Source organism: Paramormyrops kingsleyae, chromosome 2 (assembly GCF_048594095.1).
Source record: "Paramormyrops kingsleyae isolate MSU_618 chromosome 2, PKINGS_0.4, whole genome shotgun sequence".
Taxonomy (NCBI): domain Eukaryota; kingdom Metazoa; phylum Chordata; class Actinopteri; order Osteoglossiformes; family Mormyridae; genus Paramormyrops; species Paramormyrops kingsleyae.
In genome coordinates, this window is record NC_132798.1 from 9,918,675 (window position 1) to 9,943,047 (window position 24,373).

Here is a 24,373-nt window from a genome sequence, read left to right on the forward strand (position 1 = left end):
AGGTTGCTGTTTCAAATCCCTGGGTCAGCAGAGTGATCCCACCATTGGGCCCTTAACCCCAATTGCTCCAGGGACTGGCTGACCCTACTGTCTCCTCTACACCAGTTTCATGAGGTGGCCTCCTGGGATGCTTTCCCAGCTGTCCTGAAGGAAGGCCTCACATATGCTGAGCACTCACTGGCTTCACTCTCTGGTCACGCTCCTCCAAAACCATTTCTACTGTTTTGGCCATGTGGCCAGGTCACATGATGTAACACAATTTCCCTTGTAGGAGGCTTGGTGTGTCCAAACTTTTAACTGGTACTGTCTACAAATAAGAAGGTGAAACTTCAATTCCCATATGCCTCAAACAAAACAATGCATACCTAACAATCAGTCACCTAATTGTTGAAGGGCTTGGAGCAATTAAGAAATATTCAATTAACTACTGAAGTACACAATTAATTTGGATGACAAAGTGCGTATTAAATCATTTACTGAGAAATCAAAACTCTCATGTCTTGCCAGTCATAAGACATTCAAGAACATAATCAGACCCGATTAATTGGGAGCTCGGTGAGCAGCAAACAGCAGATCCCCCAGGACTTGGATTGGGAAACCCTACTACGTCTCAAGCCACACTTCCTGCAGCGACACAATTAGCTGTTGTCACTCAGAGTTCAGCAGTGATCAAGTGCAAGAGAAAGCATTCATCCACAGGGGTGAGTCAATGTCACATAGGCGCCCCCTAGAGACCATCAAAGTGACTGCAATGCAGCCATTGTTCTGGGGGTTGGGTGACCCACAGTGTGAAAATGGCCTTGGGCTGGCAAGGGTGTCAACCAGAGGAGAGCACTGCAGCTTTCTCCGCTTCCTGCCAGGCACAGAGCAGAGTCAGAGACAGCCGAGCATTAAATAGAATTGGCAATGAGAAAACTGGGGGATTGGGGGGCGGTGTTTAAATTAAAATGGATCACTGCAGCTTGCTTAGATCAAGTCAAGGTCAGGGCATGTCTAAAAGTACATGGGCAGTGAAATATGTTTGCATACATAAATGATCTCCTCCATATTTCAATGCATGGCTCTTTCCAAACAACTGGGTCTTATTTGCAGAAGGTCTGCAGTTAGACCCTCGAGTCCTTGGCACCCGAATGTTATGCCCTTGCTGGAAATCGAATCCTGAACCATCTGCTTTCTAACTCTTCATGGTATCCTCTACTCCAGAGGGCAACAGAAGACGACCCCCCCACCACCCTTTTTTTCTCTCTGCCATCTTGGGGACACTGTGGATGGTTCCTGTGATCGTACATGGAAATGTAAAATATATTTGATATTCAGCTGTCCTCCTCCTTTCCAAATGCTGCACGAGTCCCTGCCAAAACACTATCCCATGACATTTAGTGCAGCCTGTGGTATTCGACAAATGCCTTGCAATTATTTTGTGTGTACGCCCATACCTACTTATTCACACAAAGCAGGTTTAATACACGGACAGCACGGTGACTCAGTGAGGGGAAAACACAGCAATCTTCCACCTCCACGGCTGTGGATCTCAGTCCCACTCCCGCATGTGCAGATTGCATGTTCTCTCTGTTTGTGTGACTCTGGTTCCCTCCGGCAGTTCAAAAACATGCGCTTACATGCATTTGTGTCTCTGGATCAAGGGTGGAGAGCCTGATCCCTGGAGGGCCGGTGTGGGTGCGGGATTCTGGGATGACCTCTCAATCAGCCAATAACTGTAGGTTCCCAGCACTGGAGTTAAGAAGCACTGCTTTATTATTGGCCGATTGAAAGGTTATCCCAAAAACTCGCACCCACAATGGCTCTACATGGATCAGGCTCCCCACCCCAGTTCCAGATTGTGTATAGTGTTTGAGCATGTGTGTCTTGTGATGCACTGGCGTCCCATCCAGGGTGTCCCCTGCCTCATGCCCTGTTCTGGGATAGGCTCCAAGCACAGCCCTGCCTTGGATAAGCAGTTTTGGAAAACTGATGGTAGGATACACGATAATGGGCAATGCCTTTTTCCATGAATCATCCGTCCTGAGCACCATGCGACACCGTTAGTGTTCCAACATAGACGGCACTCCCCTGAGCCAATGCAAAGGGGCAGAACAACATCACAGGTGGCTTTCACAAACAGAACCCGCATGTCAGCTGTCTGGCGCCAAGGTGGACACAGCACTGCAAAGTTAAGATTCACGAACAGCTGCTTAATCGATGATCAAAACGACAGCGACCCGTCGCAGGCAGAGAAACAAACGCATACACACCCACAAAAACAGGCAAGCAAGCCCACACAAACACAGGCTCTGTGAAGGACTATCGTCACTGAAACGCTCCTACAATAATTATGTTATTATGAGACTCTATGCTTAGGGCAGGTCATCAAGCACACTCTGCCTCGACTGACATATTGTACACATTGTACTCAGACACTCATATTGTAATAGGATGGCTGTCTCTGTTTGTGTGTTGTTCTTATTTCTTTAACTTATTCTGCTAAACAGAGAGCAGCTAAACTGTTTTTCACTGTTTCTGTAATAGTGACAATAAAGATCTTATCTGATATGTGCCTTTGGGGTCAATTTGACCCCAGAACAGGCATGAGAGATAATAACAAACTCCTAGGCACGTCACCTTGGAATTGCTGCATATAAATCTGATCACTGTCAAGAAAAAAATGTCTTCAGATTAATATAATGTACCTTCACATGTTCATTCAATACCATCCAGTTTACTTATACTAAACTCCTCACAGCTCAGTGATCAATGGTTTAACATATGCTTGTAGTACAATTTAGAGATTGCTTTATCAATGTTTTATAGTGAAAGAACGTGATTCAGATTTCATTTGGATCTTTTTTCTGCTGGCTCCTGTCTCACTGAAATCAAAACCGTGCAAAATTTCGCTGCAGCAAATATGCACGATTGCGCTCCAGTGGCTCGCAATAGAGGTGTAATTCCTTTTCTGACCACAACAGAGACATGGCGCTGTTCCGGCTGTTACAGTGCATTGTGGGTTAGAGCATGTACTTAGCCACGCTCCGATCAAATTGAGTTGAACTTCTTTAAAAAGCATTTTTAAGAGCCTACCCTCCATTTTTTTAAAATTTATTTGTGTATTTGTTTTACCTCCCACTGAATTATCTGTAAAATGCCATAATTTTATAGTGCTTCCAGCATGAACACTAGAAAAAAAAGAAAAAATTTTTTCGCATAAGTGAAGCCAATAAGTGTTTTCTGGTATCTAACATACGTGAAGATCCATTATGTGAGGCAATACAATGTAATGCCTTTGTTTGCTGAATTTAGCCTGCTGTGGCAGGAGAAAGTGGCGGCAACTGGAAGCTACCACAGCTACGGTCACAGTAGTGAGCCAGAGGTATGAAGAAAACAATTAGCGGTTTATTATTAACAGTGCATGTGAAAAGCAGTAATTGGGGTTTTAGTGCAGCACAGTTTAGGCGACAAAGAATTCCCAGCTCCTGGATTTGGATATACAGTTCATCACATCATGTCACATCGAGACTTTGGTTTTAACACCTGGTCCAAATTCCAAGTAATCTTCACCTAATAATGGCCATTTACCATAAATGTCAGGGAACTAAAGCGACTCGGCAAATCAGGGTCACACATTAAGGGGTGTAAGGGAGGATTTCACTGGGAAATCAGCGGGATCAGCCATCACACACATGACAAATCCCAGAGGACTCCAGTATGAAAACCATGAACCATAAATTACAGCATCACATAAATAAAACAAAAACAGAAGAATAAGAATTATTACTGTGTTCGCATGTACAGTTCTCATATTGTCTTGATGGTGTTTTGTCTCCATGCCTGTGATCAGAAGGTTGTTGGTTTGAATCCCGTGGCCAACAGAGTGATGCTGCAGTTGTGCGGGTGAGCAAGGCCCTTAACGTCAGCTGCTGCAGGGATGCTGCATGCTGGCTGATCCTGCGCTCTGACCCCCCCTAAGCTTGTACTCACCTGTATGCGTGTCTATGTGTCTCAAAGAGAGCAAGATGGGAATCAAAAAAGTATCACTATTGTACTCTGAATATTCTACTGTGAGAACCAGGGAAGTTCCTCAACAAATTTAATAGGAGCACATTTCAGCCATGCAGCGCTGCACAGCAGGACCAGAACGGACCAACGCAACACGCCCGCGTAGAGAGGTTCTGACGCGGCCCGAGCACCGGGGCACTGGGAGGCGGGGGGGGGGGGCTGAGCATGAGCACTGGGGGAAGGAGCCACAGCAGATGGCCCCACCCGTGGGCAGGACTCACACTCAAGCCTCTGTGTGCCGAAGCTGCCATCTGCCCTCCCCCCCAGGAGGGACGCCAGGCAGGCAACTCGCACAGACCGTATCACAGAAGAGTGTCTGTATTGATGTGGACGCACGTGTGAGCCATTGTGTTTTTCGGGGTGGATGTCCCCTTTACTGGTCATTCGTTAGCCCCATTAACTTCCCGGCCCGGATCCGACACGCTGCAGCCACTGGAAATGTGCTGGCCAGTGGGTTTTGGCGGGGGGGGGGGGCATGGAAACTGCAACACAACCCAAATGGCCAGTGAGCATAACAACAGAGGGGTGACATGCATAACAACCTGCCCAGAGGGCCAATGTGCATAACGACCCATGTACAAGCTAATTTATCAGCCACCCGCATCCAGGTCAGACTGTGGCTGTGTAAACCAGACTGTTGGTTACAGATCAGAGTTAAAAGACCCCATTTGTTTAACAGCTAGAAGTGAGCAGAAAAGCACTAACGTCGCGTGAAACCGGCCTGCCGCTGGCTAGCGACTCGCAAACACAACAAAATAAACCCCCACGAAAAATCCACCCGTCCCTCTGTCATGCATGATCCGCATCCACCGATGCAGCGGAGGGGCACAACGAGGTTGGCGCCTCTGCCAGGACGCGCAGGGCACAAAGCAGGAGACAGGATGGCTGTGATGCCAACCCACCACGGTGCCCACAAAATGAAAAATTATCAAAAGCGATCAAACTGGCAGCATAATTTCTAGATCAGGCACCTCGATAGACACCTAAAGCCACAATCGCTTTATATTACTGCAAACATGAAAGACTATACGTTTGGTTTTCTGATGGTCCTGCATCAGTATATCTTTCTATTTATTATTTCGATGGGAAATATAAGACGATCCATGGTTGCCATGATAAGTCCACCAACTGAGGAAGCGATTTTAAAAACCATAAAACAGCTGACACTGCAGTAGAGCAGAAACCACCAGGAACCAGTGCTTTCCCACGCACTCTCAAACTGGCACAAATCAGATGTCGCTAAACCATCCAGAAGCACTTTGGGGCAGGCAACTACGTCAGGAAGAGCGCATTATTAAAAATAAATTTAATATCCTCTGGTGCCATGGTGGTGTAACATGCAGAAAGGTACAAACCCCAGATATTGCATCACCTTCCATTTAATAAGAGCTGAAATAAATTAAAAGCCTATTTCCACCTTATCAGGCTACAAATATGCCCTAATTTTAACGTAAGGGAAGAGACAAACACGCACCAGATTATTTTTCCACGCATGACCTGGTCTCCCAGAAGCAGATTTTCTCTGACATCATACTGAGAGCTGAGTCGGAGGCCGGCGGAGAGATCCGGAGCCCTGAAAGTTCTCACCTTCCTGGATCATTTATCTCTGCAGCTCCCTGGGACTGAAGCTCAGCGTGGGGCTCGGCTGCCGCCCAGGTGAGGAGCTGAGGTCCGGAGAGCCGATGTTCTGGAGGCCCTGCGTGCTGAGTGATGGAGGCGGACAGAGGCCCCCTTAGTCAGAGGCAGGGTGTGGCGTGAGGCCCAGTGTCACCAGACAGGGGACTTCAAGTCAGACAGACCCACTGTGCAATAGGGGGGGAAGGGTGGGGGGAAGGGGATCAGAAGAGGAAGAAGAAGAGAGAGAAGGGAGAGGGGGAGCGGTAGGGAGGAGAGGTAACATAAAGAGGCAGTCAGAAGAGGCAGCTGCTCCGAGCCTTGATACTCAGGCCCCCAGTATCTCCCTCTCTGTGCCGAAAAGGAAACAAAACTCCGTTCATGTATGAAGACGAGGTCACAGAGCCCCCAGTTCATCTGTCATAATGGGGGGAAATTAAATGGAGACACAGCACGCATGTATGTCCCCGCTGAAAGGCACACATTGCTCACGCCACGTGAAAATGCCGCACGGCATCCCGACGGAAAGAAGGACACAGATACCGGCTGAGTGAAAAAACAAGAGTTCTGGCCATGATGTCAGTAAGGGAGTAAAAGTCCACACAAGACCAATATCAGTCCTTTAGGGAGGAAAAAGCAAGTGAAGGGGTGAGAGAGCAGAAAGAATCAGCCATCCTATTTTTTTAAGGATTACTTCTGTTTTATTTTATTTTATTTTTTGGTCGCCCGTTATGAACTTATTATTAAAATGAATTCACGGACACCTAGCCTCCACAAGCACTGGACCAGCACAGGGCTACAGTGGCAACCCGACCAGCTAACTCTGAAAAGGATATTGTGGGAAAGCCGGCCGACTACGGGCATCTCCGAAGAGAGGGGGTCCGACTTTTATTTTTGGCGTTTCCTTTTTCCAAAGTGAAGATAGAAAGCAGGGGTGAGCCACATGGTCAAAATGGGGAGGCGCGGGGGGGCACGAAACAATCCCCCAAGTCAAATGAAAACATGCCTTTTTGGCGAGGACTGGAAAAAATAATAAAACGATTTGCAGCACATGAGATTAGGGTGCCACAAAGCCAGCTCGGGTGCGAGCTCAGTAATGGGGTGACACACTCTCATAAATATCCAGCGGACACAAGCAACCATTGTAAGAAAACTGACATGAACCCATGCGATCACACGACTGGCCCTACAAGGACAAGGACTGGCCCTATACCTCACTCACAGACACAGACTGATATAATGATATAATCCAGGATCACACAGATATTGAGATATTGGTGACCCCTGATACATTTACCAATAAGCCAATAAGCACCATACAGCCAAATATACCAGAGGCCTACGTTTCCATTTGCACATTCTGTACTGCTAGTGCCTAAAACAACATGCGAACTTGGAAACCAACGATACGGCCTCAACAGAAATGCAGCTCCGCGCATCCGTTTTTGAACATGAATTTTAAAAGGTTTACAGCACTGTGAAAGTGTCACTCTCTGACCGAATAACTGGATCAAAGCAATATTGTCTTGCCTCTGTTTTGGGAAATAGTAAAAAGCTGAAACAGTCTGACTGGTAGATTGCAGGCCATTTGCTGGAGTGTCATGTGATCTTTATGACAGTGTGAGCTTGCCAGGACGGGCAACCGGGACAGCCGGCTCATGTTGACTGCTCTCGTTCAGACTGGTTTTAACAATGTCTAATAGCCTCTAGTGCAGGAGACTCTCCAAATCACAGCCAGTATTTTACAATATGCCATTTTCTATAGCAGATAAAGAACAAAAAACTGTTACATGAAAGATGCTGTTATTTCATCTGTCCTTCCATCTGTTTATCTTGGTCAGGGTTGTGGGGGGCTGAGGCCCATCTAGGCATCAGAGAACACAAGGCTTTGGCAGCTGGGGGGGGTTAAGGGCCTTGCTCAAGTGCCCAGTGGTGAGATCACTCTGCTGACGATACTCAGATTCCAACCTGTGACCTTCCAATCACAGGCACAGTCTCCAAACCCACTGAGCCAATAGCAACTCCATGACTTTCGCAAATCAGTGGCACATTTCAAGATTCAAGATTCCAGATCTTTATTCATCACGTACAGTTTTACAAGTACAACTTGCAGCGAAATGGAAATCTGGTTGTTCAATAGACTGTTCAAAAGAATTTAAACAAGTATAAAATTTTATACAATAAAGGAATATAAGAAGAGGGGCAATGCTGTACAGGGGGTGGGCTGGGGGTAAACGTGCTCTTTAATATACATAAGGAATGTATATAGGATGTATATAAAGACTATGCATTGAAAATATGCATTTTATAGTGCAAAGGAGACAGCACAGTGCAAATGGCATAGTCGTGAAGGTGTGCAACTTGCAGTGGACATGGAATGTAGTAACTGACTGACAATCAGCTGTACAAATGGCTTTAGGCACGTCCAAGTTGAGCAAGCCGATGGCCTGAGAAAAGAGGCTCCTCTGGACTCTCCCTGTTCCGGTCATCAGACAGAACCGGCATCTCCCTGATTTCAGCGAGATGCACAGGCAGTTACTGGCATGGAGTGGAGTCCTTAATAATCTCTGCAGAGACCAATGTAGACGCCTCTCAGAGAGGGGAGGGCAGGCCTGGAGGTGCGGAGCTACACGGTCCAGGTACAGGAACCACACCGGGATGTAGTGTTCGTGGACAAGATGCACTCAATAGCGTTTTCTGGGCTGCCGGGAGACTTTGACTTTCCTCAGGTGGTACAGTCTCTGCTGTGGTTATGAGCCCTGAGTCTGGGCATGCTCTGTCCACGACAGGTCCTCTGAGACCCCCATGACCTCCACGATTATTATGATCAATATTATTATTATTATTTACGTATATGTACAATATGTGGGCTAATATTTTGTGCGCTGGGAACAGGGAAAACACAAACGTGACCACATTTTCTTGTGCCGGGTGGTCGAGTCGCTTCAGCTGGTGAAAAGTGAAGCTAAAGACAGAAAAAATAATCAAGCTTGAGGAAGCAAGACAGTGTAAACAGGAAATCAGCGTTAGTTACATTTTTATAAAAACTGCAAATTGTGACTGCAAAGCATTGCATAAATAACATCGGTTTTCAAAATTGTTTTTGCTTCTTAATGCTGGCATTTGAGTGCAAGTAATTCCTCATTTGACATTAAGGTCAAATGTATCTGCCCCCCCAGCAGAACAACTGGCCCCAGTCTGACCCCCCCCCCCCCCACCCCAGTTGAAAGGGTCTAGAACCGGCACTGGTCCACAGCTGCCCCGCTGGTGCTGAGAGGGATGTAGTTCCTCTAGGATGAGAGCCGTGTTTGTTCATAAACAGCACAGTCAACCACTAAATGAACCTGAACCTTAAAAGACACCAGCAGCAGAAACGCCCCAGCAGACGATACGATTAGCCGTCTGCGCTATAGCTTTGATTACCCAGTGATGTGAAACTCATTATGCCCCCTAATGGTGACCCAGCACTGGTGACACTGGCTTGCCCAGTCAGCGCCCCGGAGAAGACGGTACTCTATGGGCTTTCTGTGTTGCCTAATGATGACCAGCCCTGCTTCGACCTCGTGTTGGTGAACTCGTGTGTGTTCGAGGTGCTCCGCTACACATATAGAGTTTAACATACTGGGACGGACCCCACCCATTTTCCACACAATTTTTCCTTTCCTGGTTGATATTCCCACTAATTTAATTTGTAAGACATTATTTTGAAGTGTTTTTTTTTTCTTTTTAATAAATCCATGTATTTGGTTAAAAGCACAAGCTCGACAAAAAATTTCACCTAGAGCATGTTCTGCAAAGGAATAATCCTGCAACACTTTATAGATTATGATGGTACATACACCCCCCCATGCCTTTTTTAAGCCACATACCCCGCCCCAACTCATTTCCACTGAGACTTAGTATCAGGTGTTGTCAAACCGTAAACAGGAAACCTACAAACTATTTATCGCTGTCCACCGTCCATGTGAAAGTGAGGGCAGACGCAGCCAGGCCGCCTGTGCTGATGTGAAGACACGTCCCTGGTTTCTGCTCTTGGTAGCCGCCGGCTTCCCCACCCCAGGCAAAACCGTCAGATCAGGCTGAAGGTTCGCCGTGGCTGCTGAGAGCACTAACCACAGCACTTAAAGCAGCGTTCTGCAGGCACACTTCCCGGATCCAGGTCTCTGGTGGGCATTTCCGACAGCGATCTCCGCTCCCCCCAGCGGGATGACCGTGTGTGACCGGGGGGGTGGGCTGGGGGTAAACGTGCTCTTTAATTCACTCTGTGGCTCCAGGCATGCTTTCAGGAACTCGGCAGGACTGCCGCTCCACTCGCTGAGCTCTGCCCGTCTGCCAGTGAGACTCAGCTCTGCTTTCTCTGGTCCGTCGAGAACCCTGGGCTGGTCCGTCGAGAACCCTAGGCCAGCTTATACTCACGCGGCCTTCTTCAGTAAAACGAAAAAGGCCAGACAATAAGAATAAAAAACATGAGGCACAGCTGATCTTTCCCGGAAGCAGAATGACCAGGTGAATCTAAGATCCCTGAATAAATTCGCATATTAAATCCACTTAAAGTGTCCCTGAGGGGCAGAAGACAGTAGCATTTTTAAGGATTGAGACAATTATATAAGGAAGAGTGGGTGAGAAAAAGAAATATATACTTAAGTTCCCTTGAATAGGGCATGACAGTAGGTCCCAGGTGCAGTGTTCCGAGTGTATCGAGAACCGCATTTGCTTTTCTGGCCCAAGAGCGTCCCACTTGTATCTAGAATGGTCCACCAACCAAAAGACACTCAACAGCATGAGCTGACAATAGCGGCTTTGGTGAGTGCAAAATAGGGGCAAAACAAAATTAGGAAAGCGTGTCTAATGTTTTTATACGCCGTATTTATAAAATAAAGCTAAATCTGGTTGGTCAGCAGCCTGACATGCATGGATACAGCGTTAGATCAAGGCCAAGAAACAAATTCTGCTTGTAAAATGAGTAACTCTCCGGTTCCTGTGTTAAAGTAACACCTCCGAATGGGCAAGAACGTATCACTTACAATCAATGAAGTTATTTAGTCCGTGACACAGTAAGTGCTCAATGCCTGAAAAATAACTGAAATTCTTCCAAAATTGATAATTTCACCATGTAATCTTTGTACAATAAATGCATCTGCACACAAGTGAGACATGGCTGGGTCAAGTTATTCATGAATATTTAATAAATATACTCAAAATGAAATAAGAATGTACTCATTGGGTACATAAGCTAAATCTACAAGAATACTTCTGGAACATTCTATAAATGTCTAATACAGACACACACACAGAAGCTAGTGTGTTTATCACATAGCTACCCTCCCAGTGCACTGAACTGTGAAACAGCACGCCTTGTTTGCAGTAGTGAATTACCCTGTTTACCAGAACCAGTAGCGACGATAACAAGGGTAGGAATGTGTGAAAAAAACATGTAAATATTAAACCTGGGATGAATGTGATATGCATTTTCCCTTGTAGGATGTGCATCTTCATTTACCATCTAAATAGGTTGCCTCTCATTGTATCCGTGTATTTGTTAAAAGTGGTTTTACGTTTCAGGGTAACCCAGCTGGCATGCTATTCTACAGAATATTGCATCTTCAGTTATTAGTGTTACCTACTCTGTCAACAAAGCAGTGATTTTTAAGTTGCTCTCAGCGTAAATCTGAAGCTTGAATCAAAACTGCATCAGACATCTCTGCCCTAAAAATAAGGATTAGTGTCCCACCTACTATATATGCATGTGCTGAAGCTATGACAGGCAGCACATCATTTATAATAATTATGGTTATTTATATATATTTTTAAATTTATTTTGCAGACCCTACTTTCGAAAGCGACACACTGTTTTTAAGAAAGCAGGATCAGACAGTCCCAGGAGCGATTGGGGGTTAAGGGCCACGGTCAGGGGCCACGATCAGGGGCCATTCCGGAATGCATTCATCAATTCCAATCCAAATCAGGAAATGGAACTGGAGTTGGAATTTAAATCTCCCTGAAATTCAATTTTCAATTCCAATTCTGATCCCATATTTTTTTTCCCAATCCCAACTCCAGTTCCATTTCCTGGTCTAGATTGGAACTGATGAATATATGAAAAAAATCACTCTGCAAAATATAGGACTGATACCAGCGACCCTCCAATCACAGGCACATCTTTCTGACCCACTGAGCCACACACCGGTGAGATATTAAACCCACAGCAACATGCATGCATGCACAGCTGCCCTCAGATCTTCTCCAACAGCCTAATGTCTGGTGCTCAAGAGGCTTCAACTCCTTCCCTAACACGAATGGCCAAGTAGGGTCATCATTTTCTCTTCTTACTCAAACAAACATCCCTCTGCGAGGTATTTGAGAGTAATAGCCTAGAAAATTTAGAAGATTTACCAATTTATTTCCCAAACCAATGTCCAACAAGACTCTATCCTCCCCTGTTGCATTAACCCAAGGACAGAAGGTTACTGGATTTTATCCATGGTCTCAGCCACCCACTGATGCCTCACACCTCTAGGACTGGCAGGGTCCAAAGCCGCCCTCAGCCTCGTGTGCAGTTCTCATGTTCTCCTGCTGTTGCCTGGGTTCTCTCTGGGCACTCTAAGCTCGTCCCACAGAACAAAGACATGCCGCCAAATGGAATTTGCCAATTGCCCAAAGTGTGTGAGTTTGTGTACTTGTGTCTATGTGTGTATGCAGAAGTGTGAAGTTCAGGTTCAGAAAGTACAAATCCAGATCAAGATTTTAGTTCAACCCACCAGTTGAGGCCTCAACATTCTGTGAATGTGACTCTTTAGACTCAATTGGTTGGTTGTAACAAAATCCTGATCAGGATTTGTACTTTCTGAACCTGAACTTGCCACCACTGTGTGCATGTGTCCTGCCTTGTGCCCTTTCCCCCCCCCTGACCCTGTACTCGATAAATGGTTGGAGGATGATTTTATGTATGTTCAATAAAAGGAAGAATCAAAGAAATGCAGATATAAGACATCAATTCTACTGAAATAAATCGACATCCTTCACTCCACTGTTTATTTCTATATTATTAAGAAGTGGGTGGAGATCTGCAGTGGCACAGTGACAAACACTGTTGCCTCACACCTCTGGGACCAGGGTTTGAGTCTCTGTCCAGGTGCTGTGTGTGTATCCCCTGTGTCATTGTGGGCTTTTCTCTGGGTACTTTGTTTTCCCCCACAGTCCAAAAACAGGCTGAGGCCAATTGGAATTACCAGACTGTCTGTTGGGGTGCCCTGTGATTGGTTGATGCCCCATCCTGGGTTGTTCCCTGCCTTGTGCCCTGTGATTGGTTGATGCCCCATCCTGGGTTGTTCCCTGCCTTGGACCCGTAGGCTCCAGACCCCCACGACCCTGAACTGGACAAGCAGTCACAGAAAATGGATGGGTGTAGACCTCTGCCTAGATCTTTACATTAGACTGCATTCTAGATGGCAGAGGAAAAACTAACCATTGCAATTAAGGTGTGTAACTGTAAAATTGTGAAAACTGATGCCCATGTTTGGTTTTTGAAGAAAACTTTTCTCTATCCACTAAAAATAGAGAGCAGAGAGAGTTTTCAATTTGTGTCTTGATATCTGTTCAGACAATTCAAATGCAATAAAAATGAGACAAATTAGCAACCAAAACACCGATTGGCTTTGTCTGTCAAACATTTGATGTGTTTAATATGAATCCCCCCCCCCTTTAATAGTGTGGTAGGGAGTGAGCAGCAGGACCTAGATGTGCCCCCATTGGTCTGCTGGCAACAAAAATCCCTGCGCTACACCCCTCTGTAATTGCTCCCTTTGGGAGGGGGGCGGGTTCCAGAAGAGTAATCTCTGGTCCCAAATGCTGCATAGCAATCACTAGCACAACAAACCATGTGACAACATCAGGGAAACCAAATTCAAGCTGTTCCACTCTGATTAGCAGACTCCCTCCCCCCTCCCCTGTGAAGATTGTGGAGTTTTACATAACCATCTGGTTTTTTACAAACACATCCTGTGCAAAGTCAAGGGAATGACTTTGAGAAAACAAGATTTGCTTCCCTGCTTAGTAACCAGTTAATTCACAAAACAGGACCGCCATAAACGAAAACAAATTGATGCAATGAAAGAGTGGGGTTTGCCTGATTAAACTACAGAACACCAAAACTCGGCCAGCATGTGAACATACTAAGGCACAGAGAAAAGGCTACGGGGCCAATTCTCCCTGAAGCCAAGAAGGTGACATCTGAGCTGGCAAGGACATTGATGCCACATGCTACTGTACCCTTAGCTACTGAGCATGTGCAGTAAAGCATGGCGACTTAGCGGGATTCCAGGGATGGAAGAGTGCTGGGGCTTGACACGTGAGGCTGAAAGAGGTGACCTTCCCTTCATTACTTTGGTACATGGTGCTTGCATTCTTATGGGTACTATTTGCCCTAGGCATTGACACATGAAGTCCCATCCAGGGTTTACCCCAGCTTTGTGTCCTGTGCTCCCCCACAACCCCGACCAGCGGTCCAAAAATGTATGGATGGAAAGATGGATAGCTATACATACACAATTGAACAGTCACAGCCACATTACTAAAGTGTTAAGTCCTGGAATCCTCGAAATAGCCAGCATTTGCTAGGACAACATCTTCAAAGACATGAGACACTCAGTTCACAAGTTTCATGAGGAAATCACCTGACACGTCTTCACCGCTCTTTTGCAGCAATTGCCAAAGATGTTGGACGCTTGTGGTGAGTTGCTTTGCTCTGACTTCTGCCCAGTTCACCTTGCACAAGTGTTACAGGATTGGCATCTGTGCTCTGGACAGGCCAGGTCATTTTTCTGAATTGTCCTTCACTTTCCTTCTTTGCTAGATAGTTGTTTCACAATTCGGAGGTGCGTTTCGGGTTATTAGAGCATGACCCGGTCATCCTTAATCCGATGGAATGGCAGACCCTTGAAGCATGCTATAATAGTCATGCTGGTTGAGATTTCCATGGATTTAGTAAAGATCACCAGCATCAAGCAAGTGCACTTAGACTTTTATCTGGTGCTTTATACGGCAAAGTTGTGCTTTGATCAAAAAAGAAGTATATATGCCAAGGGATGCAACTCCATCTCTAAGCATTCATATAAACGCTGCAGACTCTCCAGTTAGCCAGTAGTATGACTTTTTATTAGCTGGGTAAAAAAAAAAAAACAGTCAACACCTCCCCAACAGTTCTACATAAAAAACTGCTTAAAACTTTTAAATTAAATCTGGCTTTGAAAGGGAGTAAAAATCACAAGACAGGCATTGTGTAATTTCCCTTCCTCTCCTTTAAAATATATAAAGTCGAGCTACTTCTGCTTCTCCAGTAAGACAGAAGTCTGACTTTTTTCTGGGGTAAATGTAAAACAAAGGGATATCATAATCCCTTTAAATATGATTTGTCTCTGGGACTTCATAATCAGTAATGTCACCTTTACGCCACAAATAAAACTTGGAAGGGTTAAGAGCAGCATAAACCACTCGCTTCTTGTCACGGACGTGACGTGGTTGAAGGAGAGCACTATTTGCTTAGGCTGTAGGTGCCCAGCCTCAGTAAACATTACTACAGGGAGGAGAGAGGGATGTTAGTACGTTACGAAACTCCGAGAGCCTCACGCTGCTGGGCCCAAGCCTTATTGGCTCTCGGTTATTCTGTCTGCTGGTGTTACGCAGCCACTCCCAAAAAAGGGTTGAAGACACCCAAAACCACATGACTCTCCTGCCTTGTCGAGGTGCCCACAACCAGAGCACTTCTTTCGCCCTGAACTTTGCCAGGTGCGGCGAGCCTGTTCCGCACTGCGTCTGAGCCGGTATACAGTAGCGCGCCGAAGCTTTCCACTGGTCATTTGTCATTAAGCTGACTGCTCACGCACCAGGGTGACATTTGCAGTCAATTGATCTGCAGTTGGTCAACTGTTTGGCCTTGTGCTCCACATGAATGTACAAGTACCATGATTCAATATGCAGTTCCAGAAGCTTCTGTGCTCTGTTTACAATCTCCCCCACAACACTTCCTATCACCAGAAACCACTGCTCCGGAAGCATGAAGGAATGCCATGTTCTCAAACTTAATTAATATGGAATCCATAGTTATGGCTTTCAATATGTAAGTTGTCCCATGTGTTTTCACGTGTTAACCCACACACACACACACACACACACACACACACAACCACACGCACACACACACACACAGTACAAATATGTGAGGAATAACCTTTTTTTTTTTTTTTTAAATCTTGCAATTAATATACAAACCTTCTAAAATACAATGGAAATAATGGTTATATTTTGTGGTTGTTTCAGTTTTATCAATGATACACAGTAGCAGTATCTGTAGCAAATGCGCCTACTCACACTGTGAGAGTGACTGTAAACAAACCGCCCCCCACTGCCCAACCCAATAATTTCAAGTGGCATGACCTCAGATAGTGTTTACAAATTAACCCCTGTAAGCTACCACCAATTCTTCCCAGGTCACCCTGCCATCTTCTCTCAACTTAGCCCCTTCTCACCAAATGACTGCAATATACCGACAGCCCCAGTCTTCTTCAATACACCTGTTACAGGGCTGGTGTGAACCTGCTGTTCTCTGTGAGAACATGATCCTCAGGGCCATTTAACGTGGTGAAAAGACACGTCATCACAGACTAATGCTCAGCTCCACAAACTCAATCACTGCTCCTCTCTCTCCCTGCCAATAAAGATCTAGAACATCGGATCTGAAATATAGATAGCAGGAAAAATAATAGAAGGTACCACACAGATGAGAAATTCGAGGAACCAACAGGATGTTGACAAATGAAACCTTGGCACAAGTGACAGTGTGATACCATGCTCGTTAATCATATTCCGGAGCCTCAGTTATATATACAGCATCAGTTATACAGAGGATGCGCTATTTTAAAAATAGCAAATGTACACGTGGCCACTCAGCAATAAATTATTGCTGTCATCTGTTTACTCTTCTGCCATTAATAATACTACAAATTTGTAAGGTTGAAATTGCCAATCCTTGCCCAATCTTTTTACTAGTGAAACCTGATTTTAAAAACAGCAGCGTGTGCCTTCATGTATTCAATAAAATCAATTTCACACGCAGGCAGCTGCTGCATCCAGTGACATAATGATCAGTGCAAATTTGACTAGAAATGAGCTTCCAAACTAGAACTGATTTGGTCCTGTTGACACTGCAGTTAGAATTCTAAGCTATATTTAATATAGATTCTACATACCAGAGGAAGACCACCATATAAATCATTATCCAAAACATCTTTTAATAATTAAGAAATCGATATCTATTTTTTTTCAGACTGTGCATTAAAAAAATACATCGTGTGTCCTGTTGTTACCATTTAAAAATTACATTAATCAAAAGTCCAAACCGGAAAATCAGGTGACCAAGGAACTTACCAAGCTTCTTGAATTTGACATCAGTCTCCTAGGTTGAAACCTCAAGAGTAAAAATAATGCTAATTAGGTATAAATATTGTTAGGCGAGAGCAGAGCCTTGAAGTGCTAATTGTTAGTCCTAAATAAAACAGGAAGCTCATCACCATGTTGTGTGGATTAATGCTTCCACGATGCAGGATCCATTAGCCCCTTAAACTCAATTAAAAAATACTTTGAGCATAAAATTTGACCCACATTTCAAGTTTCTCCAGCATTCTTTCTTCTCACAGAAAAGCTCCTTTCTCTCATACGGATCAGGCATACCTTCCTAAAGATAATTACGTGCCTTCAAAGGTTTGCATGCTGGAGCTGAAAATAATCCTACAACATTAAAAATTCCACTTAATTCTGTGAAAGACTTGAAATTATGTAAATCCAAATGTACCATGTATTCATTGCCTTCTCCTTCGGAAATTAATTAGGCTCTGTAGCTCAAAAGAAATCCAGGCCGAGAAGCCAAAACTGGGATGTGTGGATATTGTGGATTTAAAGCCAGAGATGAAGTCCTTTAAGCCAAGAAACTACATTTTAAACTGGACAAAAGTCTATCTGACCTCTGACTCCAGTTTAACTGGATTTCTGAGTGTCTCCATTGGGCCGTATTTAAGGAGCTCCATGGCTATGTCATAAACAGGATAGCATGGCTTAGAATTTATATTAAATATGAATCAGCTGGATCCAATGTAATATTTCTGAGCAACCTCTTTCTTTAATGTATCCTGAACTCTGGCTAAAGCTTCGTGCTTTAATAGTGAGCATTAGAATGAGAGTATAGCCTCACCGCATCTCATTATTGTACATTTTTCCAAAGGTAACAGGTAGTATGGTGCTGAAGGCCACTTGAGATTGTTGCTTGAAATGAGCCTGTTGCCTTGTGTCAGCTAAGAAATTCAATAAAATTCATGCTCAGGTTGTGGTTGATGACTCAAAGGAAGAGGCCCTCCAGCAAGATTGTTTAGTATATCTTTTTATCCATAGAATATACTAGAATAAGCTCTTTTAATAAAACTCTCTTGTGTAGGAGAGAGACATAGTACATATTTGATTTGTGCGGCACTGTAACACTGTCTGAGGAGCCTGAACGTCTCCTCCCACACTCCCACGCTCATCTTCAGAAATAAACACGGAAGTGAGACTCATTTGGGAAGCAAAGCGAGGCCTTAAATCAGACTGAACCATTTCTTAGCATCTCTTGTGTTAGGATATTAAGGCAGCAGACAGTAGAGGTTTACAGCAAAATAAAAACAGCCAGCCAAACAGCATTTCCAAAACAAGCCCTTAAATGTGCCCTTTAAGGCTTAGGCTTCCTTTGTTTTGACTTTAACAAGTTAAATGAGGAGCTTTTATATTCCGATCTGTTCCTGGTGAGCAGCTACTTCAAGCCCCAGAAGAATATGCACGGCTGCCAACGAGCCGGCTTACAGGTCTGCTCAAAGTTATTTAGAAGTGAAACACAGAGGTGCTCTTTCGCTGCCAGCCATTGTAAGTCTTTGCCAGTCTAGATTTCAACTTGCGAGCCGTACAATCTGTCCTAGATATTGATATATTAAATGTAGGCCAATAAGACTCCCATGGTGAGGAGGAACTCGCTCTCTTCAAATCAAGGTCACCTTAGTTCTACCATTAGCAGCAGATTGCCAAAAAAGCGGCAGCGCTCGGCCACCTGGGTAGCCGATGAATCGCACATGTAGAGACGTAGATCTGCATTGTAAATTCCCAGCTGAATGCTGACGGCGCGTTTAGCACAGAGAAATGGGGAAGCCATTAGCTGAGGCAGCATTTCGCATAACTCACTTATCATTTGCTCTTTCAGATGATGACTCTGTGTTAACATTGGTGGGGTCGATGCACGTAGACAGGAGCAGATACTGGCGAGAAGAAAAGGACGTGACAAAGAAGAAAGGGGAGTGGAGTATTTAGCGAGGCTGGTCAACGTCAGCACCAAAATATAATCATTGCTATTTAATGAATCATTACATATAAGTGTTTCACAAGTAGGGGAAACTCCTCTTCCTACAAAACACTAACACAGAAGACTTGGGTTTCTTCATTCGATATTCCACAACATCACATTCACTGAAACTAACTTATCGACCCTACAGCCTTTCACAGTGAAATGCACAGCCCTTCCCAAGACTGGCCACCTTCAGACTGCGGTCCCAGGACCTAAACCACCACACGACCCACAGCTGTACTACCACAGGTAAATTAATTAATGTCTAGTTCCGTAATTTTACACTGGAAGAAACTTACGCCTTCTTTATTTCATCTCCATAAATAAAAACAAACCCACGGTTCTCTGCCTGGTGGGGCGTTAATGTGTCACAGTCTGTGGCCTCTTACAATCCCCAGTGAGCATCTTGCCAACACGCCTTCGTCTTCTCATTGCACCAGTGAATCATGAGAAGCAGAGGATCCAAGGCAGGGTGACAGTCTCTCTCAATGTCAATATCACAGAATAGCACGCTTACCATTTACTAACTGCCATGTACTCATTTTTACACACCGTAAAAATAAAACCCAAACCATAAATTATTCATGCTGTCTGTCCTTTCAATACAAATATGTGACTTAATACACACGCAGATGATACAGATTCAATATGATCCAGGTTATATATTTCTGGTGACAAAATTCTAAATCATGGTATAGTCGCAATTCCAAACCATCTTCAGGATTGAGTTGCATCTTTAAAAGAGGCTGAACATACTAAACCTGCTCCACCACAAAGATATTACCAAATCAATATTGATGAAGACAGCAACGACAGGCCCGTCTCAATCGGCGTATCCGAGTTAGCATGTGAGAGTATCACTGTAACTCATAATAAATCTGAGAAAGTAGCAATGGCTGAACACACTCATTAGCACAATGTAATTGATGCCACACCCCAAAACGGATAAGAACAGCCTAAGTAAATTTGTGACGGTCACTGATCCGATGTTTTGAAACCATTTCCAGCAAACCGGAAGCTTAGTGTTCGCTGCCGTCTTCCATGTTGTCCCGCCTATTCAGGAGGAGACGTTCCCGGCTCAGACAATGAGGCTTGGAGTTACACCAGACAAAGAGATTTAATTCAAGCCAAACAGAGGAGCCAACAAATGGCTTATGAAAGCGAAAGCCTCTTGAAGCTTTAGTTTGTTGTGATCGCTTCAAGCATAAATCATATTTCAGGAACGTTTTAAACTGTTCTGAGCCATTTAACGACAACCCACCATAACTGAGAGCTCAAGTCTGCTCACTGACATGCCAGTACTCTGAGGTGGAAAGTTCAGGTCCAGAAAGTACAAATCCAGACCAAGATTTTGTTTCAACCAACCGGTTGAGTACATTGTGACTGTGACTCTTTATACTCAACTGGTTGGTTGAAACAAAATCTTGGTCTGGATTTGTACTTCCTGAACCTGAACTTTCCCCGTCTGCCAGTACAAGAGGTTACATGCATCTAAGCAGGTGGTCAGCGGCAAATGTCCAGCTCCCAGGATATGGCATTATTTGATTACTTTTTGAATTGTGCCAAAAACTACCATGCCACTTAAACCTACCATGCCCTTTAATTATAGTTATACTTGTATTAATTTGCCCAGGATGCACCCCTGCCAAGTGTCCTTTTGCTGCCTGAGACAGCCCCCAGGGCTGTTAATCAACATCTAGATTCTAAATCAGCCCAGGGCAATAATCTTCTGTGCAGGACCAAATCAGAGTTTCAGTGTAGAAGTAGCACTTGTATTTTGTATTTATTTATGGAAGTCAAACACAAAACTTTAACCATTTGTTTTTTCATCTTATTGACTGCACAGGCCAGTAAAAAAAAAAAAATGTGTCTACCTAGGTCTGTTCTAGATGACCTGGGCTGTATCAAAATTAGTGACGCTCTGCTCACTGAGCGTATACCTTTCTTATGGGAGTAATGCTGAGCTTCTCAGTATAATACGGAGGAACCGGGTGCAGAATAAAAAATGACAGAAGTGACAGGGAACACATGCTAGTGGGCAAAACACTGATGGCTGAGGTACCAGTGAGTAACAAATCCAGACAAGAAAACAAACCAACATGGTGGATCAGAGCTGAATGTAAAAGCAGACGCGGCAGCAGGTTTCAGCGCAAATTATCTTAAAGCTCGCAATGGCTGCTTCGAGCATTTAAATGGCAAGGCCTTTATGTAACTTTACTCATTCTCATTCCGATGGAAGTAAACACAAGCTGCCAACTTAAATTATTTCACACTCATTCAACAAAGAAAAAGAGCTGCCACAAAAGAAAAGAGGTGGATAAACGAGTATTATTGGAGAACATCGGGTCAGAGCAATGAGCGGGGAAGCTGGGTTTGAAGTGTTGTGCATCTTTGGACAATACAAATTTAAAAACATGTCCTTCAGAGAACCGGTATCTGTAAATAGGAACATCACAGACATTGTGCTTTAAAGAACTGCACATTCTAGACATTCTGCATGATGTCTAGAAACTAGCAACACAGTAGAACCAAGTACCACAAACTCATTGTGCTTGCTGCTCTCACATTTCCCCACAAAACAAGATCTAGCAAAATATTCAAGTTCGTACTAAAACATACTTTAATTCATTCAAGCCGTTGTGGTGACCATGGGCAGTCAGCAGTGTCACCATTTCCTATTTTGATATCATTATACTGTCATGTAACCTCCCACTCCAATGAGGAACATCAGCTGTGAAAGAACAATTGCAAATAACCACAAAATAAGTGACAAGGAAAATGACTGACAAATGTGAGGCTGTTTATGAATCACTGATTCATAAAAAAAAAATCTAGAACAGAAATAGTCTGATTCACAGTTGCTAAGCCCGTGATGTAACTATAAAGTTCTAATCAAAATCAGTCTGTACTATGCAGAAAACATCCATGAAGCACATGCATCATGTGGAGGAGCTGACACATGCGATCCAGTAAAAATAGGTAACTCGTCATCAGATGATATAGAGGGTCAGTGGGTTGCCTCAGACCTCCAGGAATGCAGGCTCGACTCCTGCCCTTCTTCTCGAGAGGACTCTGCATTGTTCTCCTTGAGGTCCTCCAGCTTCTCTCCAGGAAGCCTTGCTTTCATGCTCCAGTGACATGTGGCTTAGGGTGACTGGCATTTGTGCATCCTGTCTGGAATGAACCATGCCCTGCATGTCCTGTGGTGGACCTTTTTTTTTGCTAAGCGGTCCTTGAAGATGGATGGATGAATGGAGAATGAGTGCATTTGCAACAAAAAATAAACCACAAGGTTCATAACCTCAGGCAATGAAATAAATATACCCAAGTCAGTAAATGACAGGATGTCTAGTTGACCAATTGGCAGGGAAAAGCCTAGAAAAAGACTGGTGAAAGAGCGATCCCAGCAAGGCATAGGGGAAATTTTAAAAAGGACAATAGCCAAGAACCAGCCGACTTCCTTAGCTGCACCTTCCCTAGCTGTACCGTGTTCATGCCTTGGTGTGACACCAGCTGAACAGCGATGACATTCATAAAAGGTTAACCAACAGATCAGCAGCTGAGCACTCAGAACAGCACTGGGAGTGTGATGGTTTGGTGTGACTATTACTTACGGAGCAGCAAATCACAGCATCAGCGAGTCAATGAATTACAAAAATATTCTGGAGGAGAACATGAGCTGAAGACCGGAACTCAGGCTCCTACCATAACATGGATTACAGAGAAGAGATTTCATGCTTTGGAGTTCGGGGTCAAAAGTCAGACCCCAGCACCACAGAAATAAAATGACAAACCCAGAAGACGACTGTCCATGCAAAAAAGGGACGGATCTGGGGCAGTTGAAGCTGTTTTGAAAGCAAAACCTGGCTGAAAATCCCTAAGATTCTCCGCAAATCCTGATAAGTGTTTCTGCTACATAAAGATATTTTGCTCAATGAATAATGAAAAGCTATTTTGTGGGTGGCTGTTATTCTGGTGATCCTCATTAAATATAGGAATTCAGGTAAAGATTTTATGAGACTGAAGACTAGAAAGAAACTAAAAAATAAATAAATCAGACATTTTCAAGCAGCACTGTAAATATGAGTAAGAAATGTTCCTCTCAGACAAATAAGCATAATACCACCGATTTCTTACCATGTTTTCACACCACTGGAGCAAAAATAAAAGGGCATAATTTATGCAGCTATTGCAGAGCAAGCCGAGGCAGCAGTGAATAACAGTGAACACGACTACTAGAAGTGATATAGAAATAAAAAGCAGCTGACAGTTCTGCAATTAAAAAATGCCTAATAATTAAAAGTGAGATTGCAGAACACACTTCAGATTCGGAGAGGAAAAAAAAAAACAACAACCGTAGCCTCAAAAATAAAGCAACCTCAGAAATTTAATTTCAAAACCTGTGAAGCTTGGGAAGGTAGTATTGCAGTATTTGTTATTTTTTTTGCTTTCAGAACTTAAATAAGGTCATGAATACCAACCCTGGGAGATGAGCCAGTCCTACAATATTTTCATATTAAATTTCAGTGCACGTGTTATATGTAATCTATCCTCGTGTGTCTGCGGCGCAAGTGAGCTGGAAAAATAACAAGCTGGCTGTGAGATGGTCTGCTCTTGCTGTGAATATTCATTAAAGGGGCATCCTTCGAACACCCAGGTGCCAAGCCCCTCCAGCCCCCCACCGCCAGCACCTCCAGGCTGGCCGTTTTAATCGTGAGCCGAAAACCAAACATCAGTTGAAGGCTGACAGGAGCAGGGAGATGGGGCCCGTCAACGCCGACACTGATGGACGGGTCCGAGGCAGGCGGCGGCGCTCTGGGATCATGCGGCAAGGCCTGATTACGGATCAGGCCCGGGCTCCGGATCGCTGGCGCTGCCCTGCTGCGCGGCGTGCCGAGCGAGTAAGCGAGCGAGCGAGCGAGCGGCCCCGGATGAAAGGGACAGGCTGTTGAGCTGGAAGGTGATTAGGGCTCGGAGGGAGGGAGTGCGCTCCCTAATCGGCACAGAGGTGGTCCTGGTGACAGGAAGTGTGAGCAGGTTAATGAGGAAGAAAAGAGCGTATTTCGGTACTCCAGAGGCATTCCCATCGGGGGGGCGTGTGTGTGTGTGTGTCGGGTGAGATATGAAGGGGGTGTGTGTGTGTGTCGGGTGAGATATGAAGGGGGGGTGTGTGTGTGTCGGGTGAGATATGAAGCGTTGTGTGTGTGTGTGTAGGGTGACATATGAAGGGTGTGTGTGTGTGTGTAGGGTGAGATATGAAGGGGGTGTGTGTGTGTGTAGGGTAAGATATGAAGG

The 24,373-nt window shown here is 44.6% G+C and overlaps 1 protein-coding gene and 1 long non-coding RNA gene across 6 annotated transcripts in view; both read right to left on the minus strand.

Annotated features, from left to right (window-relative positions):
* apba1a (amyloid beta (A4) precursor protein-binding, family A, member 1a) overlaps window positions 1-24,373 on the minus strand; it is a 58,944-nt gene that overhangs the window by 30,198 nt on the left and 4,373 nt on the right. For 3 of the 5 annotated variants that reach the window (XM_023803364.2, XM_023803363.2, XM_072705200.1), the window contains exon 2: window positions 5,638-5,852. The exons of the other annotated variants lie outside the window; for them this stretch is intronic. The gene's annotated coding sequence lies outside the window, so the exon portion shown is untranslated. The remainder of the gene's footprint in view (window positions 1-5,637; window positions 5,853-24,373) is intronic. 5 annotated transcript variants of the gene reach the window in all.
* On the minus strand, window positions 9,348-20,406 carry LOC140581682 (uncharacterized). Its single transcript, XR_011984821.1, has 2 exons — window positions 13,001-20,406; window positions 9,348-12,953 (listed from the first exon to the last, which is right to left on the minus strand). It is a non-coding gene; the product is annotated as an uncharacterized lncRNA (long non-coding RNA).